Source organism: Plecotus auritus, assembly GCF_963455305.1.
Source record: "Plecotus auritus genome assembly, chromosome: 3".
NCBI lineage: Eukaryota > Metazoa > Chordata > Mammalia > Chiroptera > Vespertilionidae > Plecotus > Plecotus auritus.
Window position 1 is genome coordinate 56457757 of NC_137772.1, and position 20040 is coordinate 56477796.

At 41.3% G+C, this 20040-nt stretch overlaps 1 pseudogene across 1 annotated transcript; it reads right to left on the reverse strand.

Moving 5' to 3' along the window:
* Positions 1 to 1575: 1575 nt before the first annotated feature.
* On the reverse strand, positions 1576 to 1895 carry LOC308244445 (enhancer of rudimentary homolog; annotated as a pseudogene). Its single transcript has one exon. The product of its transcript is annotated as an enhancer of rudimentary homolog (transcript).
* Positions 1896 to 20040: the final 18145 nt, after the last annotated feature.

Below are 20040 nucleotides of genomic sequence, written 5' to 3' on the forward strand. Positions count from 1 at the left end.
ACCATCACTCCATTACTCCCACCAGCCAATCAGGAGGGAATATGCAAATTAGAAGGAGAAAGATGGTGGCTGCCCAGCTGCTCCAGGCCCGGAGTGGCTGGGCAGGGCAGGACGTCTGCTATGAGGAGGGCAGGCGTGAAGGGATCTATAGGAGTGGCACTCTGACCACAGCAAAGACAAAGACTGCAGACTCGGGAGTCTGCAGCGAAGATGAAGATGGCAGACTCCCACCTGAATCTCTGTGAAGATGGCAGACTCCAACCAGAGTCTGCAGCAATGATGAAGAAGGCAGAGTCTGGCCAGAGCGAAGGCATGGGTCCTGGGTGCTGGAGGAAAACCAGTGCTGGAAGCCAAGGGAAGGAAGGCCTCTTGCATAAATCTCTTCGTGCAATGGACCTCTAGTACATACATATATGCATTCACCCACTGATGATGGACACTTAGTTTGCCTCCATATCTTGGCTATCATAGATAATGTTAAAATGCACATGGGTACATGGTTACACTTATAATTTTAACGTAGTGGTTTTCCTTTTTTTCAGATAATTATCCCCAAATAATTATCCAGAAATGGAATTGCAAGATAACACGGTCATTCTACTTTTTTAAATATATTTTTTATTGACTTCAGAGAGGAAGGGAGACAGAGAAACATCAATGATGAGAGAGAATCATTGATTGGCTGCCTCCTGCACATCTGTCCATCCCCTCTTCCCGCTACACACACACACACACTGGGGATCAAGCCTGAAACTCGGGCATGTGCCCTTGACCGAAATAAAATCTGGGACCCTTCAGTGTGCAGGCCAAAGCTCTATCCACTGAGCCAAATCAGCTAGGGCGGTAGTTCTATTTTAAATTTTTTTGAGGAACCCCATACAGTTTTCTATAGTAGATGCACCAATTTACATTCCCACCAACAGTGCACATGGTTCCCTTTTCTCCACATCCTCGCCAACATTTGTTACCTTTGTGTTTTGGTAATAGCTATTATTACAGGTGTGAGGTGATATCTCACTGTGGTTTTGATTTTCATTTCTGTGGTTATTAGTGATATTGAGCATCTTTTCATGTGTCAGTTGGCCATTTGTATGCCTTCTTTGGACAATGTCTACTGAATTACTCTGCCCATTCTTTAATTGGATTAATTGTAGGTGTTTGTGTGTTTTGTTTTTTTAACTAAAGAACATTTGTTTTTCACTAAGACTTTATCTTAGTACATAATTAAACTGGGTCACTACCTCCCACCCTAACTTGAAGAAGGGTTAGTAGAGTGAATGTTATAAAGCAGATATGAAGGATTGGAATCAGCATTAACTGACAAAAAAAAAAAAAAAACCTTTCTTCCAAGTCATCATAAAAATGTTAAAGTAAAAAAAGAAGAGAGAGAGAGAGAAAGGGGGTGATGGGAGTTCAGATTGAACAAGATCCTCATATTTCATCTAACACATTCAATCCTGGCTAGAGTGTACCAAAATGGAAATAGGATTACTATAATACAAAACTTCCACTACAGATAGCTGTACACACCTGTGTACCAAGCCCACCCCCAACCCCCAAATGCTGCCAACACAACTATTTCCCAACCTGTTGGGCCTGTCGATGAAGGAGCACGTACATCTTCTCTTTAATCCAATCTTTGTTATAAGGCTGGCATGTCTGGCTATCAGCTCAGTAAACAAGACAGCTGAGGTCTGCCAGATTATCAATAAAATCAAACAACTGGCTGATATCATATGTGATAGAGGGGCTGTTGGGATTCATTCTCTTCAGATGTTCTTCATATATTTTACAAACACCTTCCATGCATTCATTCACTGATTCATAGTCAGCATATGGTAAGTTCTGCCTTCTGGTCTCTTGGTAGGCTGTACCAGCAAAATGGTGTGAGACATCACTCGCTCCAAACTCTTTTGCTACAGCCACCGCTGACACACTACCACACATGAGCTTAACCACAATGCTGCCAACAGCTAATTCCTGCCTGTTTTTGTGTTTTTTTATTTTATATTGAGTTGTATGAGTTCTTTAAATGAGAGAGTGTCTGAGTGGAACCCTGAATTGTTTTTTTTTTATTTATTGATTTTTTTACAGAGAGGAAGGGAGAGGGATAGAGAGTTAGAAACATCGATGAGAGAGAAACATCGATCAGCTGCCTCCTGCACACCTTCTACTGGAGATGTGCACGCAACCAAGGTACATGCCCTTGACCGGAATCAAACCTGGGACCTTTCAGTCCGCAGGCTGACGCTCTATTCACTGAGCCAAACCGGTTAGGGCAGTTGTATGAGTTCTTTACATATATTTGGATATTACTTATTAAATACATCATTTGCATTTATATTCTCCCATTTCATAGATTGCCTGTTTTGTTTTTGTTGATCATTTCTTGAGTGTGCAGAGCTCTTTAGTTTTATGTAATCCCACTTGTTTATTTTTGCTTTTATTACCTTTGTTTTTGGTGTCAAGTCTAAAAAATCATCACCAAGGCCTATGTTAAAATAATTACTGCCTATGTTCTCCTCTAGGAGTTTTATGGTTTCAGGTCTTAGGTTCAAATATTTGATTCATTTTGAATTTTTGTGTATGGTTTCATTCTTATACATGTGTCTGTCTAGTTTTCCCCACACCATTTATTGAAGAGATTGTCCTGTCCCCATTGTATATTCTCAGCTCCTTTGTTGTAAATTAATGTACTGTATATATGTATGTTTATTTCTGGGATTTCTAGTCTGTTCCATTGATCCGTGTCCTTTTTTATGTTTTGCTTTACGAAGGAAATACTAATAAAATGGGTAAGTTAATTTTTGAATCTAGAATTATGGAAGAAAAACATTGGTATAGAAATTGTTCTTATTGTTAAGCTACTGCATATGACCCAATTAATTAGTGTCTGAAATAAAATAAAGCACTAACATACATTTTTCCATTTACAACACTAGGAAACATTTATGCAGAAATCATCCTTGATACCTCAAACATTCCCTTTTGTGTCTGTGTTTTCCTCTGACAGATGTTGGAAAGCAAGATTTATGCAATACAATGGGTTATCACCATTTTCCTATCCTATATCCCTCTTCACCTAAACCAGCAGAAGCATTCAGTTGTGACAGAATATGGTTTATTTCAGCAACAATCATTAACCTGTCCTTTTGGACAGCTGGTGTTATAAATTCAGGGGATTGACAGGAATGGAGACACTAGCACATTCAGAGATTAGACTTCAGTTAGTTACGGTTTGTTAACTGTCATGCACAATAAACCAGTTGGGATGTTGCTTAAAGAAAATACAAGCAATTGAAGCATTTTTTTCTCCTTTACTAAATAAATTAATCAGGAATCCATAATATATAATAATAAGATATTAAATATGTTGATTAATTATATCAACTATAATTATATATACATATATAATTCCTTATAGTTATATTTTATATATCTAACTAGTGACCCAGTGCATGAAATTCATGCACATCAAAAGGGGATTAATTAGAGGAAATAATTTAATATTGCTATTTGCCCTTTCTCAATAACAGAAGTGTCAGAGATGAAAGAAAATTAGTAAAATGTATATGAAAACCTTCCTCCTGTCAGAGTGTAGGGCTCACCATGGGACCCAGAGTCAAGTCCCTGTCCACCCACATGCACCTCAAAATCGAGTGAGACCCAAACCGGCCACTCCCCCCACCCTTGGGCTATATCCAGACCCGGCTAGTCCCACCCTTGTCAAGTCCTGCTGGAAAGGGGGCATAGCCTCAGTTCCCCTGCCCCGGCGCCAGGATGGAGAACATGGCCTGAGGTCCCCCAGACCAGACCTGGGTGGGGGGCATGCCTGAGGTCCTTCATCAAGCCCCGCCAGGTGGGGGGCATGGCCTGAGGTCCCCTAACTTAGCACCAGGATGGGAAGTGCACCTTGAGGTCCCCTGTTAAGGCCTGCCGGGTGGGGGACACGGCCTGAGGTCCCCTGTCAAGCCCCATGGGGGTGGGGGAGGGCATAGCCTCAGGTCCCTGCTGATTGCTTGTTAAGGCTCCTTCTGGGAAATTGGCCTCAGCTGTGGGTGCAGCCATCTTTGTGATGGAGTGATGGTCAATTAGCACATTCCCTCTTTATTAGATAGGATTATATTTTACATCTTATGCACTATTGTATATCCTATAATTGCTGTAATAATAATAATATATTCATATATAGAAAAGTAAGAGGTAAACATCCTGAAGGAAATTATAGAACTAATATTTGCAGAGGCAATAAGTATAAATTATTAGGGGTACATTTTCCACAAAGGCAATTACATAAAATGTATATTTTAATGAAATCTTGTCAAAGTCATTTGGAAATATTAAGTTAGCCATTAGCATCTGATTAAACTTCTATGACTATATGAAAACATTTTTTTTGTGCATCATCCACAGCTTCATGACACTCCTTCCCAATACACACATATAAATACATTCTCCTTTCATGTCATATGATAAAGATTTACTGAAATTTTTCTTTGCTCTAGACAAATAGGGCTACATGAAACTAAAAAGATTTTGTATAGTGAAAGAAACTACTAACAAAATGAAAAGGCAATGCACTAAATGGGAGAAGATATTTGCAAATGATAACATTTGACAAGGGGTTAATCCAAAATATATAAAAAATCCATATTACACAATATAAATAAGTATTTAAGTTAAAAAATGGGCAAAGGAACTAATTTTTCCAAAGAAAACATGCAGATGCGTAACATGCTCAACATCACTAACCATCATGTAACTGTAAATCAAAACCACAAGGAGGTATCACCTCATACCTTTCAAATGGCTATTCTCCCCACCCTACCCGCCCACCCCCCGCCCCCCAAAAAAATAAATAAAAAACACCTATTGCTAGGGTCTGGAGGAGAACCATTGTGCACTGTTAGTAGGACTGTTATTTAGTGCAGCCATTGTGTAGAACAGTACAGATGCCGCCCCACAAAGTAAAAATAGTATTATCACTTCTACTTCTGTGTATTTATCTGAAGAAAACTAAACACTAATTGGAAAAGGCACATATAGGCCTATGTTCATTGCAGCATTATTTACAACTAGTGGCCTAGTGCACGGATTCACGCACATTGAAAGGAAATTAATTAGAAGGTGGCTGGCAGGGTGGGACTGGGTGAGATGGCATGGACACGCCCTGGAGCCAACCTCCCTGGTCCCTCCCTGGCATCTGGGGAGTGAGTGGAGTCCCTCCAGCAGGTGGTGTCCTTCAGCCTGGCCTGCGGGGATCAGGCCAAAATCAGCTCTCTGACATCCCCAAGTGCAAGAGGGCACTCTGCAAAGTTGCTGTCCTAAAAGGGTGTGGAACACAATTGCCAAGTGTGCAGTAACCAGATTCAGGCCCGACAGAGCCCCAGCAACAACATAACCCATGGTTGAAGGTAGGATCGTGCGGATCTGCGAGGAATTGGGCTCCCTCCTCTCTGGTTTTGGGATGTATCACCTGAGAATCGCTGTGGCCAAGTCACTGCAGCTCGGCAGCTCCTGCATTGAGCATCTGCTCCCTGGGGGTCAGTGTGCATCATAGTGACCAGTTGGACGGTCAGACACTTAGCATATTAGCCTTTTATATATATAGATAGCTAAGATATAGAAGCAACCTAAGTGTCCATTACAGATAAATGGATAAAGAATATAATGGAATGTTAATCATATGAAAGAACAAAATCTTGCCATTTACAACAATGTGAATGGACTTAGAGAGTATTATGCTAAATTAAATAAGTCAGACTGAGAAAGACAAATATTATATAATTTCACTAAGTGAAATCAAAAAGCACAACAAATGAACAAATGACAGAAGTAGAATCATAGATATAGAGAACAAACTGATGTTTGCCAGAGGAGAAGAAGGTGGAGAGAGAGTCAAAATAGGTGAAGGGGATTAAGAGGTATAAACTCTCAATTATAAAATAAATAAGTCACAGGGATATAATGTACAGTGTCAGGAACATAGCCCATAATGTTGTAAAAACTTCGTATGGTGACTGATGGTTACTCAACTTAACATGGTGACCATTTGTAAAGCATTTGAATGTTGAATCACTATATTGTATGTCTGAAATGAATATTCTATGTCAACTATAACTTAATGAAAAAATTAAACAAAAACATACCCTATGTGCCCTTTCTAACCAAAAAATATGCTAATATTTAATCTTTCATGATTTTCACCCACAAGTGTCATGGTCATTCTCTTGTTAAGGCTACTTTAATTGTACATATAGGAGGACTAACATTTACAAGTATAAGCTATTACGTTTGTATAGGTGTGTATGTGTGTGTGTGTACGCACACGCGCGCGTGGGCCCATGTGTGCTTTGCTCTATTTACTTCTCTCTTCTTAGGTAAACCATGCTTTCTCTGCTGGATGAAGGAGCTACCACAGAGTTGCAATGAGAAAGTAAATAATTTATTTACTAGCTTTAATCATTAAAAGAGACTAAGAAGTCTTAAATTTGAAATATACTTGACTATCCTCTTCTACTTTAAAGGTTAGAAAATAAACACTCTGTCTAGACCAGAATTAGAGGAAAATTATTAGCAACAAAATTCTGGTATGAAGAGGGGGGTGAAAATTGAAATTCAGTTTGAGTGTATGAAATTAGAGGGAAACTAGTGCCATATTTTCAGGCTTCAAGTTTTTTTAATAGATAGCACATTCTATATATATTAGAGGCAGAACGGGTCATAAATAATCAGGATTAAGCCATTCCACAACGACCCTGTGATCCCAAGCTTGCTACAATGTTTTCCCATATGGTTTAGAGTGGGTGTGGATGGGCACAAGAGTCAGTAAAATTGGAAGGACCTTTGGGGTGGAAAGGGGGAAGCATTGGAGGGATATGTTAAAGCAAGAGACCAGGCATTAGAAAGGAATGTGGATGTCTCAGCAGCAACCAGCATAAACAATTACAAAGCCTGAAACAGAAAGCTTCATCCAAGCTGAATACTAGAGAGGGTGATATCTAAACAGAATTATTTAAGAATCAGAACTGGAGACAGACATCTTGATGTTAGCAGTTTACTTAGAAGGTAAAGATGATATTGGTAGGAGTAAAAAAAAAAAAGTGAATCCAGAGAAGGCACCCTGTAAAGTGAGCATTCTCAACTCAACAATTTAAGCTTAATTCCACTGGGGAGACTAGAAGCCAGCCTATGACATCTGATACCAAATTCTCTCCCCTGAGTGGCAAGAAAGTGGGATATTCCATTTCCTCAGCTCACACTTGCATTGGATCATCCTTGATTTAGAGCTGCTCCTAGGTGTTTCCAAGCTCTCAGCACACCCCGCATGCCACAGTGGTTGCAAAGTGGATTCAAAGTGGCAAAGCAGTCTCTGGAAGCGTGGGAACACCCTCAACACTGAAATGCAGGTGAGTGCAGCTGGAAATTATACCTGTGTAGACTGAAGTGGTAGGGGCGGGATGGAGGATAGGGATGGGAAATTGACATCACCTGCTACACTGCACAGTTCTACAAGGGCCAGCAGTAAATTCAGTCCATGCTGTCATTGATTCTTCCTCAGTGTACTACTTGCAATTCATGAAAGAAAAGGAAGGTGCGGGGGAGGGGGGGGAGAGAAAAAAGGAAGGGGATGAGGGAGGGACAGAGGGATGGAAGGAGAAAGATTCAGGTGGCAGCCATGATTTTATGTCTAGATGAAATTTTATTGTGTTTCCTGGTAGAAGTATCCTCGTTGGAAACCAGGGATTCTAGCACAATAAATCTTATTGTTGCAGATGGGAATTATATATTGACCAGTTGGGTCACTAGGGTTTATGGTGACAGGGGCTACTGCTACTCCTGTTCTTTAGGCCTTGGAAATGTTAGCCCTCATTAGGGCACACCAAGGTACAATGACAAACTTGAAGTACATCAACCCAAATGGCAGAGTGCCTTTCCCAAGCTGGTATATTCTCTAGTGCTGATAGCTTCTAGGATATAACGACTGGACCTCCTTGCCATGGAAGGTTTTCTTTGTAAAGGGCAATGTGGGACCATCTGATGATAAGTCACTCTATAAGCCCTTGGATATCAGTGCTATGGTAAGAACTGCAGGCCAGAAAGGCAAAGACAAAACCAGAAAATGTTTTAATCCAAGTCTAAATGAATCCCAACCCCAGTAAGGAATATGCTTAACACAAGTAGCTTGTCACCAAGTATTTGAAAGTTTAAGCAGAAGTAAAAGCTAGAGAAGCCTTGCTGAGAGAAAGCCTTTCTCATCAGCTCATGTAAAATTCCTATTCCCATGGTGGCTATAGCATTATTAATCCATTTTTCCCCCAGCTACTTGGATACTGAGGACAGTGGGGGACTGAGCTCTGCTGGATGGCTTTTAGGGTTTCATCTGTGAGATTACACATCTCTGTGCTCACTTCCATAGGACCCTCCACATGCTTCCATGCCAGGCTACTTTGTCTCGAATCATCCCCTAGTCATCCTTCCTTGCCTCTGAACAATGAGCCAAGACAGTCAACACCTCAGGAGTTCCCTCAAGCGTCTCTCACTCCATGCCAAGTTGATGCTCAGAGCTCTGTCTACTGGGCAGATTCCTCTCAACATGGGCTTGCAGGGCCTCCTCTAAGTGATGTTTTGAGCAGCAGTGGACTATTTTCCCTTTGTACCATAGCACTGAACAAAGCCATCCATGAGCAGGCCTCTATTTTCCTTCCCTTTCAATCATCTGCTCATGCATAAAACAGGATCATCGTATGATCTAAGGAAGGGGTACAGCCTGGCCAGTGTGGTTCAGTGGTTGAGCATTGACCCAGGAACCAAGAGGTCACTTGTTTGATTCTTGGTCAGGGTTTGTGCCCAGGTTGTAGGCTCAATCCCCAGTAGGGGGCACGCAGGAGGCAGCTGATTTATGATATTTCTCTCTCATCACTGTTTCTCTCTCTCTATCCCTCTCTCTTCCTCTCTCAAAAAATATTAAAAACATAAAAAATAAAGGGGTATAACATAGGCTAATGCCATGGGTTTACAGGTGATCTTTTGTTAAACTAACTTGTGTCCTCTGGATAATCTCAGGACTAAATATGTATGCACAGTTTCATCTGAATAATGAATTGATGTTTTTTTCAGCCAATCCTTTGACTTAACAGGTCTGCTATATCCATCTCATGATGGGTGGTTCAAACTGCAGAGTTAATTCTTGTCCCATGCTTAGGCATTCAGTCTCTACTGGGATTGAGCTTGTCAGGATTTGCTGTTCACATGAGGAATAGTTTCCTGCTGCTCATGGCATGGACTTTATTAATAAACATGAACAAATTTATCATAACTATGATTCAGTATTAAGAGAAATCTAGGCTTGCAAGACACACAGCAAAGCAATCCTATCTATGTGGGCATCTTTAGCCACTTCAGAGCTCCTGAGCCATGTGGTCGAATTGGTAGTGCTACAAATATCATAGCTTGAATCTGCAGAAAAACGCTTCCTTCCTATGTCCCCCATTCCAAACACATTTTCAGCATATAAGATTTGGAGCCATCTTCTCAAGTGTGATTTTTGCAGACCTCAGAATCCAAGAAGTCTGCAAGTGCTGTACCTCTTTCATTGTAGCAGCTGGAGGTGTAAAAAGTTGTTCTTTTTCTAGGAAAATGGGATATGATAGAGAACATTAGCACTGCATTCTAAAAATCTATAAGGATAACGGGTCATCATTAATGGTGTAATAACACTTCTGATCTTTTTAATGTGACCTGAGTAGCGGGATATAGTATTAGGGCTTCCACTTGTATCTTCTATTTTATTCCACTGATCTTAGAATAAAAAGATTCAAAAGTATGGCCATCCCAATTACATACTAAGGTACCAGAGAAATGAATATAGAATTGGTCCTTTTGAGAGATCAACGTTGACTGGATTGTCATTTATCTCTGATGCTCCATAAACTCCCACAGTAACAAAGAAAACTATTAGTGCTTATAAAAGAGTGGAAGAGGATTCATTGTAAATTCTTAGTTCAGAGACTCTAGTATTCCCAATTTGGTTTAAGTATCTTATTTGTAGCCATAAGAATATACTACATTATATAAAATGTCAGCATTTCAAAGCTGATGGTGTGTAAATCAAGATGGGAAAGAGAATCATAATCAGAAGCTTGACTAATAATCTCCAAATCAGCCATTATTGCCAAAAACCACTGGAGAATCTTCTAAGACACACACACAATACAAACACTACTCTAAATGATTGATGAGAACTGGGGGGGGAGAGGGCTAGAGGGCCAATGGGGGGGGGACATTGTAATACTTTCAACAATAAGGATCTAAAAACATAAAAAAGATATAACCTTTAAAAATAAAATACAGATAATCTCAAACTTTTATAAAGTTCATATTATGCCACTTGGCTTTTACGAAAACATACAACAGTACCTGTTTTTGTTAACTGAAAGCAAGCCAAGGATGATTTTCACTTATACCAAAAAAGCCGCTGCTGTGATAATGTAGGTCTTTCATAAAAGTGACGTGAGTAACAAGAACTTTTGGGAAATGGGAGAATACTCCCCACTTTACCTATTTTGTTTATGTCCTTTCACATAGTGGTAGAAACCTGAAACCAGTAAGAGTCATTTTGCAAGAGCTGAAAATTGAACTATATTTAGGTCAATACACATACAGTAAAAGTTGTATTTTAAATGATGACATTACTAAAATTTACACATTTTAATATGTTTATCTGTCCATGAGGAGCCTACAGATGACACATGGATGTCCTCCATGACAGTACAGAGGTCAGAATTTATATTCTTTAGGGTAGAGATTATAGCTTTGGGGCTCTCAACTGTGCATACTACTACCTCTTACAGGATCAGAATAAAAAGGATTGGCACGATTTTAAGTGCAATGTGAAAGGAAATAATTTCCTAGTAACATTACAGAACTATTGTATTGCTGTATAACTATACCTTGCCAGGAAGATTATAGCCAGAAAATTAGAACATACACACATATTAATGGAAAGCAGCTCCATTGTTCTAAAAATGTGTAATGTATTTTTCTATATAACAAAAATTGAAGGAATTCACCCAGTTAAACCATAAGAGCAATAACAACAACAACAAAAACAACCTAGAAGCTAAAAACTAATCCAGGGATTTCGCAGTGGTACTGAGTTATGAGCTTCTGGCATCTGTAAGCCACTTCACTTTGGAAAATTAATTTCATGCTTGCCTACTCCTGTAAAACTCCCAACTAAAGGGTCTCACTGAGGTTTGGAATGGTCAAGGGAATGTCAAAACTGTGATTGAAGAAAGCCAAGGAAAAAGCTGTCAGCCAAGGAAAAAGCTATAACATCACAGCAATGGTCTTTCTTTTAAATTAAATTATATATGCTAAGTTACAGATATATGCTAAAGTAGTCATATACAATTAGAAATGTTAGGTGCAAACTTTGGTTTATTAAGAGAAGAAAGACTTCTATTTTTTTCCAGAGAATCAGGCCTTCATTTTGAGTAATAAGCCCTCATGTTATAATTATTTAAAGAAATCATTAATTGAAATATGAACCATAACACACAGACTTATTTAATAAAGGCATATTTCAAGTCTATAACACTTTTTTAAATTTTCTGGGCCAGGATTATCTATCAAAATTCTATAATTATAGTTTTTTTTTCTACATAGTAAGTTCTGGTATTCTTTCAAATATGTTTAAGGGATACAAGAATGCCTAGTCCCCTTTGGAACAGCATGAGTTAAAAATTCATCTATCTATATAACAAAATAAATGAAAAACTGAAAAAACCATGAAGAGTGGTGGACGTGGAGATGTGCCACTCCAATCAGCCACCAAGGGAAGAGGAGATGGCCAGCTACACAAGGGCAATCCACAGAAAGTCTCCAGTTTCAGCTCCTGCAGGGCCAGCTCAGCTGCAGACCGCCTCTTTGCCTCAGGTCTCCCCCTTGTGTCAGGAACAGTGGCAGAGGAGGGCAGCTAACATATATACCCAAGGCAGGATAGAGAGGCCCGGCCATTTCTGGCCCCACCTGGGGCAAGTCTGCAGGGCAGGGCTCACTCGTGGTTGCTAAGGCTTTGCCAGAACTACATCACTATTTGACTTCTTCCTCTGCTCAATCCTTTTTTCCCCCCTCCTTTCCTTCATAGGTGCCATTCCACAATAAATAGTTTATATCCCAAAGCCACTTTACTATCTGCTTCTAGAAAATCTGAACTATAATACAAACATTTCCACATGTCAAATTTTAAAGGTTTCCCTAGACCCACATTAAGCTGTGACTGAATATTTCTCTCTGGGCTCCATCCCTAATCTGATGGTCCATGAAAACTGTCTTTGAGAAAACAGAATAGAAAAGTGCACATTATTACACATACTAAAAATTTAAAACAAGGAAACTTCTTGACAGTTGAGGTTTTGTACACAATAGCCACATTCAAGCTATGCCTCATTCAGTTTCATTTCCAAATTTCCACACCTGCTCTCAATAAGCTCTTCTGACCCAATACATTATGGGGGTGTTTTGGGATTAATATTTTTTGGTGAATATATTTGTGCACTTTTTGTCTGGGCACCAAAAGATCAGTGCTCCTCACAGAACATTACTACTTAAGCGATTCTACCCGAGATAAACCTATAACCCTCTATTACTCCTTGCTGTCATCTTTTCAATGGCCTGTTATTTTCATACTCGGAAGAGTTACAAAATTCACTTCAGGTCAATTCACCAGAGGTGAATTTTATCTCTTTTCTCGTCTTGGGCAGTCAGGAGAAAAAACTCCCAAGGCTTCTTATTTTAGCAAAAGTTTATCTCAAGGGGCAATTTCTTAAATTTCACTGAAGTGGGCATTATTCACCTGGAGGTCATAGAGTTTATTATTTGCTAGGGACTCCTCTGAGGAGAGCCATTTCCACATCTCCATTGAACATCTGCATTTTCTGCCTACAGAAGCAAAGGACTCTACCCATATTAATAACAGCTCATTATGTATGAGGCATCCATGGCCTCTGCTGCTAAGATCCCTGCTCACAGCTTACCACGACTGAAGCATATTTCTCTGATCATCCTGCAGTTTGGGTCATTTGTGCCATTGTTTGAAATTTCCATTTATTTCTACCTAAAGGTTACCATCACATGTATATCATCCTCCAACCACTTGGCTAAGCACTCTACCTATCCTATCTAATAAAAGAGTAATATGCAAATTGACCATACCTCCTTTACACCCACAAGCCCCACCCACCAGCCAATCAGGAGCTAGTATGCAAATTAACCCAACCAAGATGGCTATGGCCACGGAGTGAAGAGGAGGCTTGGGTTTCCCCGGCAATGAGGGAGCCAAGCTTCCTGCACACCCTGGCCCCCCAGGCCTCTGCTCAAGGCTACAAAGTTTCAATTACAGAAGATAAATAAATCCCAACAAAAAGGGCTGCAGCCACCGAGCAAATAGGAGGCTTGGGTTTCCCCGGCAATGGAGGAAGCCAAACTTCCTGGCCGGCCCTGGCCTCCACTCAAGGCTACAAAGTTTTAATTATAGAAGATAAATAAATCCCAGATCCCAGGGCCTCCTCTTGGGTCACTGGGGGGCGTGACCGGCCTGCAAACCACCACAGGCTCCTCGCCCAGGCTGCCCCAAGGGAATCCCCACCCTAATCCAGGACACCCTTCAGGGCAAACCAGCTGGCCCCCACCTGTGCACCAGGCCTCTATCCTATCTAATCCTATCTAATAAAAGAATAATATGCAAATTGACCATCACTCTAACACACAAGATGGCTCAAAGATGGCTGCCCCCATGTGGACACAAGATGGCCAGCAGGGGAGGGCAGTTGGGAGGGGGCAGTGGGCAGGCCTGAAGGGGAGAGCAGTTGTGGGGGACCAGGCCTGCAGGGGAGGGCAGTTGGGGGGGAACAGGCCTGCAGGGGAGAGCAGTTGGGGGAGATCAGGCCAGCAGGGGCAGTTAGGGGTGACCGGGCCACCATAGGAGGGCAGTTGGGGGAGACCAGGCCAGTAGGGGAGGGAAGTTGGGTGGGACGTGGCCTGCAGAGGAGGGCAGTTAGGGGGGACCAGGCCTTCAGGGGAGGGCAGTTGGGGGGGACCAGCCCTGCATGGGAGGGCAGTTGGGGGTGACCAGGCTGGCAGAGGAGGGAAATTGGGGGCAACCAGGCCTGCAGGGGAGGGCAGTTGTGGGGGACCCAGGCCTGCAGGGAAGAATAGTTGCGGGGGGGGACCAGGACTGTAGAGGAGGGCAGTTAGGGGTTTACCAGGCCTGCAGGGGAGGGCGGTTAGGGACAAACAGGCTGGCAGGGGGGCAGTTAGGCATCAATCAGGCTGGCAGGCAGAATCGGTTAGGGGCAATCAGGAAGGCAGGCAAGCGAGCAGTTGGGATCCAGCAGTCCTGGATTGTGAGAGGGATGTCCGACTGCCCATTTAGGCCCAATCCTACCGGGATCAGGCCTAAACGGGTAGTTGGACATCCCTCGAGTGGTCCCAGATTGGAGAGGGTGCAGGCTGGGCTGAGGGACACACACCCCCCGTGCACAAATTTTGTTCACCAGGACTCTAGTGGTATTATAATTAATTCAATATGATATACTAGAAGCCTGGTGCACATCTTCATGGAAGGGGGGGGGTCCCTCAGCCCAGCCTGCATCCTCTCCAATCTGGGACCCCTCGAGGGATGTCCGACTGCCCGTTTAGGCCCAATCCCAGTGGATCCCTGTGTGCCTAATTGCCCCTAACCACTTCCGCCTGCCAGCCTGATCACCCTAACCACTCCCCTGCCAGCCTGATCAATGCCTATCTGCTCCCAACCAGCCCGGTCACCCCTAACGCCCTCCCTGCTGGCCTGATCGCCCATAACTGCCCTCCCCTGCAGACCTGACCTCCCCCAATTTCCCTCTTCTGCCGGCCTGATCACCCCAAACTGCCCTCCCTGCTGGTCTGATCGCCCCAAAGTGCCCTCCCCTGCAGTGCTGCCCCCCCCAACTGTCCTCCCCTGCAGGCCTGGTCCCCCCAACTGCTCTCCCCTTCAGGCCTGCCCCTCCAACTTCTCTCCCCTGCAGGCCTGTCCCCCCCTACTGCCCTCCCCTGCTGACCTGGTCTCCCCCAACTGCCCTCCTCTGCTGGCCCGGTCACCCCTAACTGCCCTCCTCTGCTGGCCTGGTCACCCCTAACTGCCCACAACTGCCCTCCCCTCTGGCCATCTTGTGGCGGCCATCTTGTGTCCACATGAGGGCAGCCATCTTTGACCACATGGGGGTAGCCATCTTGTGTGTTGGAGTGATGGTCAATTTGCATATTACTCTTTTTATTAGATAGGATATGCACACAATGAAAAGTCAAGGTAAAACCATCCTTCACTCCCCAAATTTGCTGGCTCAATGTAATTACCCATTGCCCATTTTTACCAATGTATGCTCATATTTCAAGAGAAATGTTATGTTTAATTTATTTATTTTTATTTTGAGTCCTCACCTGAGGCTATTTTTCCATTGATTTTTAGAGAGAGTGGAAGAGAGAGAGAAAGACAGAGGGAAACATCAATGTGAGAGAAACACATTGATTGGTTACCTACTGCACACACCCCGACCAGGGTCAGGGAGGAGCCTGCAACCCTGGTACATGCCCTGGACCAGAACTGAACCCCGGGATCCTTCAGTCCACAGGCCGACGCTCTATCCAGTTTCTCTTAAGACATTTCCATGTATCTAAAGAGTTTAAGAAGGTACTGATTTTGGTGTACCAAAACACTTTCCTGTCATCTGTCAAAAACTGTTCCAATAAATATCCAATCAATGAGGTCTATGTTATGAATAGCTTTTTCTGGTGCTACACAGTACATAACAGGCAAAACCTTAAATAGCAGCCTAATAAAACATAGTTTTTAATTTAAAGTTGTAGCATTTAGTCAATAAATTTGAGAGTGTTCCAAATAAGGGTCACATTCAACATATTTCAGCAAAAGGGTGGAATTCATTTTTAACAGTTACTATTCCTTACAAAAAGAGAAGACCTTTCAAGGCCATTTCTAAAATAAAAATACATGTAGGACATGAAGCCAATGGCAAAAATAAAAGCATAGATATACAGGAAGTCAGGACTACGTAATGAAGGAATCTTTCTCTGCTAATGCATAACTGGAGGCAGGGGTTCTGCAGCACATCTTGGCGGGAAGCTTAACCTCCTAAGGGAATAATTCCTGAAGATGTAAAACTCAAAGTGAATTTTAACCAATTGTAGATGGAGAAATTTAGAATTTTAATAGAAGTATAATAGGAACACTCATATAAAGAAAGGACATTTCAGATCTCATTAGCGTTGTGCAAGAACACAGAATCAATAAAATGAAAACAAAGCACAAAGAGAATTTTGATGGACCAGAACAACAACAAAGACATCCTTTAGCTAAATGCTTCCCATGAGTGTTGGTAAAGGATAATTGCATGTTAATGTCATTCCACCCAATTTTTAGTTTCCATGCTCAGTTAACCTTTCAGATAAATACATATACACTATTCATTCCTTGTTATGGGTCTATGCATTTAAACCAATAGTTTTACTTGTTCACAAAATATGGAGTTAAATAAATGTCTGAGTTATTATTACAGGAGAGAAATATAAGCTGATGGATTCCAACTGACTAAGATACCTTCTGGAACCAATAGTGGACATTTGAGGTAAGAGAAACATTATCTCATCATTAATTCTCTTTTATTACAGAGCATCCTCTATTTTGAATGGGCTACATTCTGTACCTGTTTCAAAAGCATAAATTAACTTTCTTGTTTTGAATTAGGAAGACTCATTTTAGAGAAGAAGGCAGTTAGCAACAACTGACGAACATCTAGCAACTTCCAACTAAGATGCCCATGAAGAAACATAGAAAAAAGTTATGCAACATTTGAAACATAGGACTATGAAACCACAATGGAAAACACCATCAATAGTTCATCCATGTTAACGATCTCTGAATGATGGAGAAAGTCCTGGTTCAGACCTTGTTATCTCTACCAAGATGAATAATGGTGAACAGAGAGTATTGGACTGTCATTACCTGACTATGGACATGTTTAAAAATATCTTTCTCTGACAATAAATTATATCTTTAGTATAGAAAATATAGAAAACATAAATAAAAATTTAAAAAATTGAACCTTCTCCGAACTCTGTTAGCAGGCAATCCAATGCATACCCCATTTAGTCTAATAGTTCATAGCATATTTTAATTTAATTTGATACCACTCAAATTAAAATATATTAGAAAGACTTTAATGTTCTTATATCATGAAAACCTCCCATCACCACTTTGCTTTTCAACATGCTCCATTTACTGCCCCATCCTAGTCCTTGATGCATTAAAATTATTGCCACATAGAATGTACTATTGATGTCCCTCCCGCATCCTAGATCCTTATTGACCAAATACTAGATATTGTGTGGGTGTTTTATACTTTGAATGTTTGTAGAAGTAAAACTTTGGATATGTAAAGGCCCATGTATTGTACTCAGGTGTGTTTGTAATATGGCATAGGAGAGGGAGGTGAGTGGGTTCAGATATTCACATTCCAGAAGAGTTATTCCAGGAAAACAGACAAATTTCTCAGAGAATGGGAGTTGTTGCAAAATTTCTGAGGGAACTGTTTTCTTATAAGCCAGAAAAAAAAAGTAACTTGGATTAGAACTACTTTGACAAGTGATACAGGCACATATTAATACTGAAATAGTATAAAATATTTATTGTAAAAATTATGTCTCCCCCTTCACTTATACCTCCAGTTCCTATGACATTCTTCTCAGAAACATTCAATTTGAACAATTTTTACTATGGAGTTGGAACATGTCTATGCATTGCGCTACATGATATAGGCCCTTAAACAAATGTGACCATGATGTAGTAGTACCCTTCAGCCCTTCAGCACCTTGATTATTGCACCTGAAAATGCATCCTGGGACTGTTTTATAAGATGAAACATTCTGCACCCAGTTCTAAAGTGTGTGTGTGTGTGTGTGTGTGTGTGTGTGTGTGTGTGTGTGTGTGTGTTAGTGGGAGCGGGGGGTCGGGGGGAGGCCCACATACCATACCAAGCAATTCTCCAACACCAGCTGGGTGACCTACACTTCAATTCAAATCTGACACTATCTACCAGGAGATAAATCATATCCCACAAATTTAAGGGCTCCGTTTCACAAAACTTCCACCTGCCCATGCCGTCCCTCGAACACTTCAGATGCCAGTCACAAACCCAGATTATCTCCTGTTTTTCTGACCAACCAGCTATAGATTGAAGGTTTCAGCAACAGCCTCCATGGGTTTTATGAATTTCCTAGAGTGGCTCACAGAACTCTGAGAAAACATTTCCCTTACTGGACTATGGATTTATTATGAAAGGACGTAACTCAGGAACAGCCAGACGAAAGAGATTCATAGGGCAAGGTGTGGGGAAAGGGTCCAGAAATTCCTTGCCCTTTCCCCTAATTTCCCACCCAGAGGCTCTCTGAAACCTGCTGAATTGGACTTTTAAGGAGGCTTCATTACAGGCATGATAAATTAAATCACTGGGCACAGCCATTGATTTAATCTCTACCTCTTGTCTCTCCTCCACAGAAATCAGGGAGTGGGATGGAAAGTTCCAACCCTGTAGTCATGGTGGGTTCCCCTGATAATCAGCCCCCATCCTTAGGAACTTCACAAGTCACCTCATTAACATAAACCCAGTTGTGGTGGAAAGGGATTGTTATAAATAACAAGGCATCCGTTTCACATTTATAGTTCTAAAGGAACATCAAGACTTAAAGGCAAGAGACCGAATATAAAAAAGTGCTATGCTTCCATTGTTTTATGCCTCAGAAAACTCCCAGGGTTTGGGAAGCTGTGACCCAGGAACCATAGGCAAAGATCAAATATGTATCAGAAATATATTTTGGTTATCTGAATATGTAATTCTTATAAATGACAATAGTACCTATAAAACAAATCTAGATCAACTTCATCATGAACATTTCTGTGTGGCATTTCATTTCACGGATGTACCACATGAAGCTCTACTACTCTTCTTATACAAATAGTTCTAAAATGGACACATTCTTGCACATGTTTTTGCTTCAGATGTGGGTATATCTATAAGGTAAATTTATATGAATGAAAGTAACAAATCAAATGGCAGTGAATTTTAACTTCCATAGATGTCAAATTGCTCTCCTAAGAGTCACTAAAATTACTACTCTCACAAATTGTTTATCAAAGCATGCTTGTGAACCCTACACAAGATTAAACTTCTTTTTTTTTTGGCTTTGTCAACCTCATTAGTGTAAAAGCAGTTTTAATTATTTTAATACATTGGCTGAAGTTACCTCAAACTGAGTGGCTTAAAAGCATACACATTTATTAAGTCATAATTCTGTAGGTCAGATGTCCCTTTGCTCACCCCAGTCCTTTGGCTAAGCTGCTCATAATCATGAAAAGGAAATGTTGGCAGAAAAGCATACCTTACGGGAGGCTCTGCAGAGGAATCCATTTCCCAGCTCAGCCCAGGTGCTGGCCACATTCAGTTCTTTATTGTGGTAGAACTGTAGTCCCTATTTTTTGGCTGGCTGTCAGACATGAATTTGGTCTTTGTTCCGAGCGTCTGCCCACAGTGCTCTCTTTTGAAGGTGGGTCAAGTCCCTCCTGCTGCTTGAATCTCTCTGACTTTATCTGAACAAATCTCTCTGCTTTTAAAGGTTCATGGGATTAGATTGGGCCCAGCTGAATCTTTCAGCATACTTTCTCTAAAGGCCCACAACCTTTATCACATTTGCAAACTCCCTTTTTCCACATAATATAATAGACTTACACATAGCAATTAGTGAATAGACATCTTTTTGTGAGAGGCATTCTACATACATATTGTTTTAAAGTGTATTGTTGTAGGCAGCAGAGACCCCCAGCCCCAACACGCCCAAAGTTGTCTAGGTCCTAATAACCCAAACCTGTAAATATAATGGTTACATGGCAAAGGGAATTCATGGAACTAAGGTTGCTAATAAGATGACCCT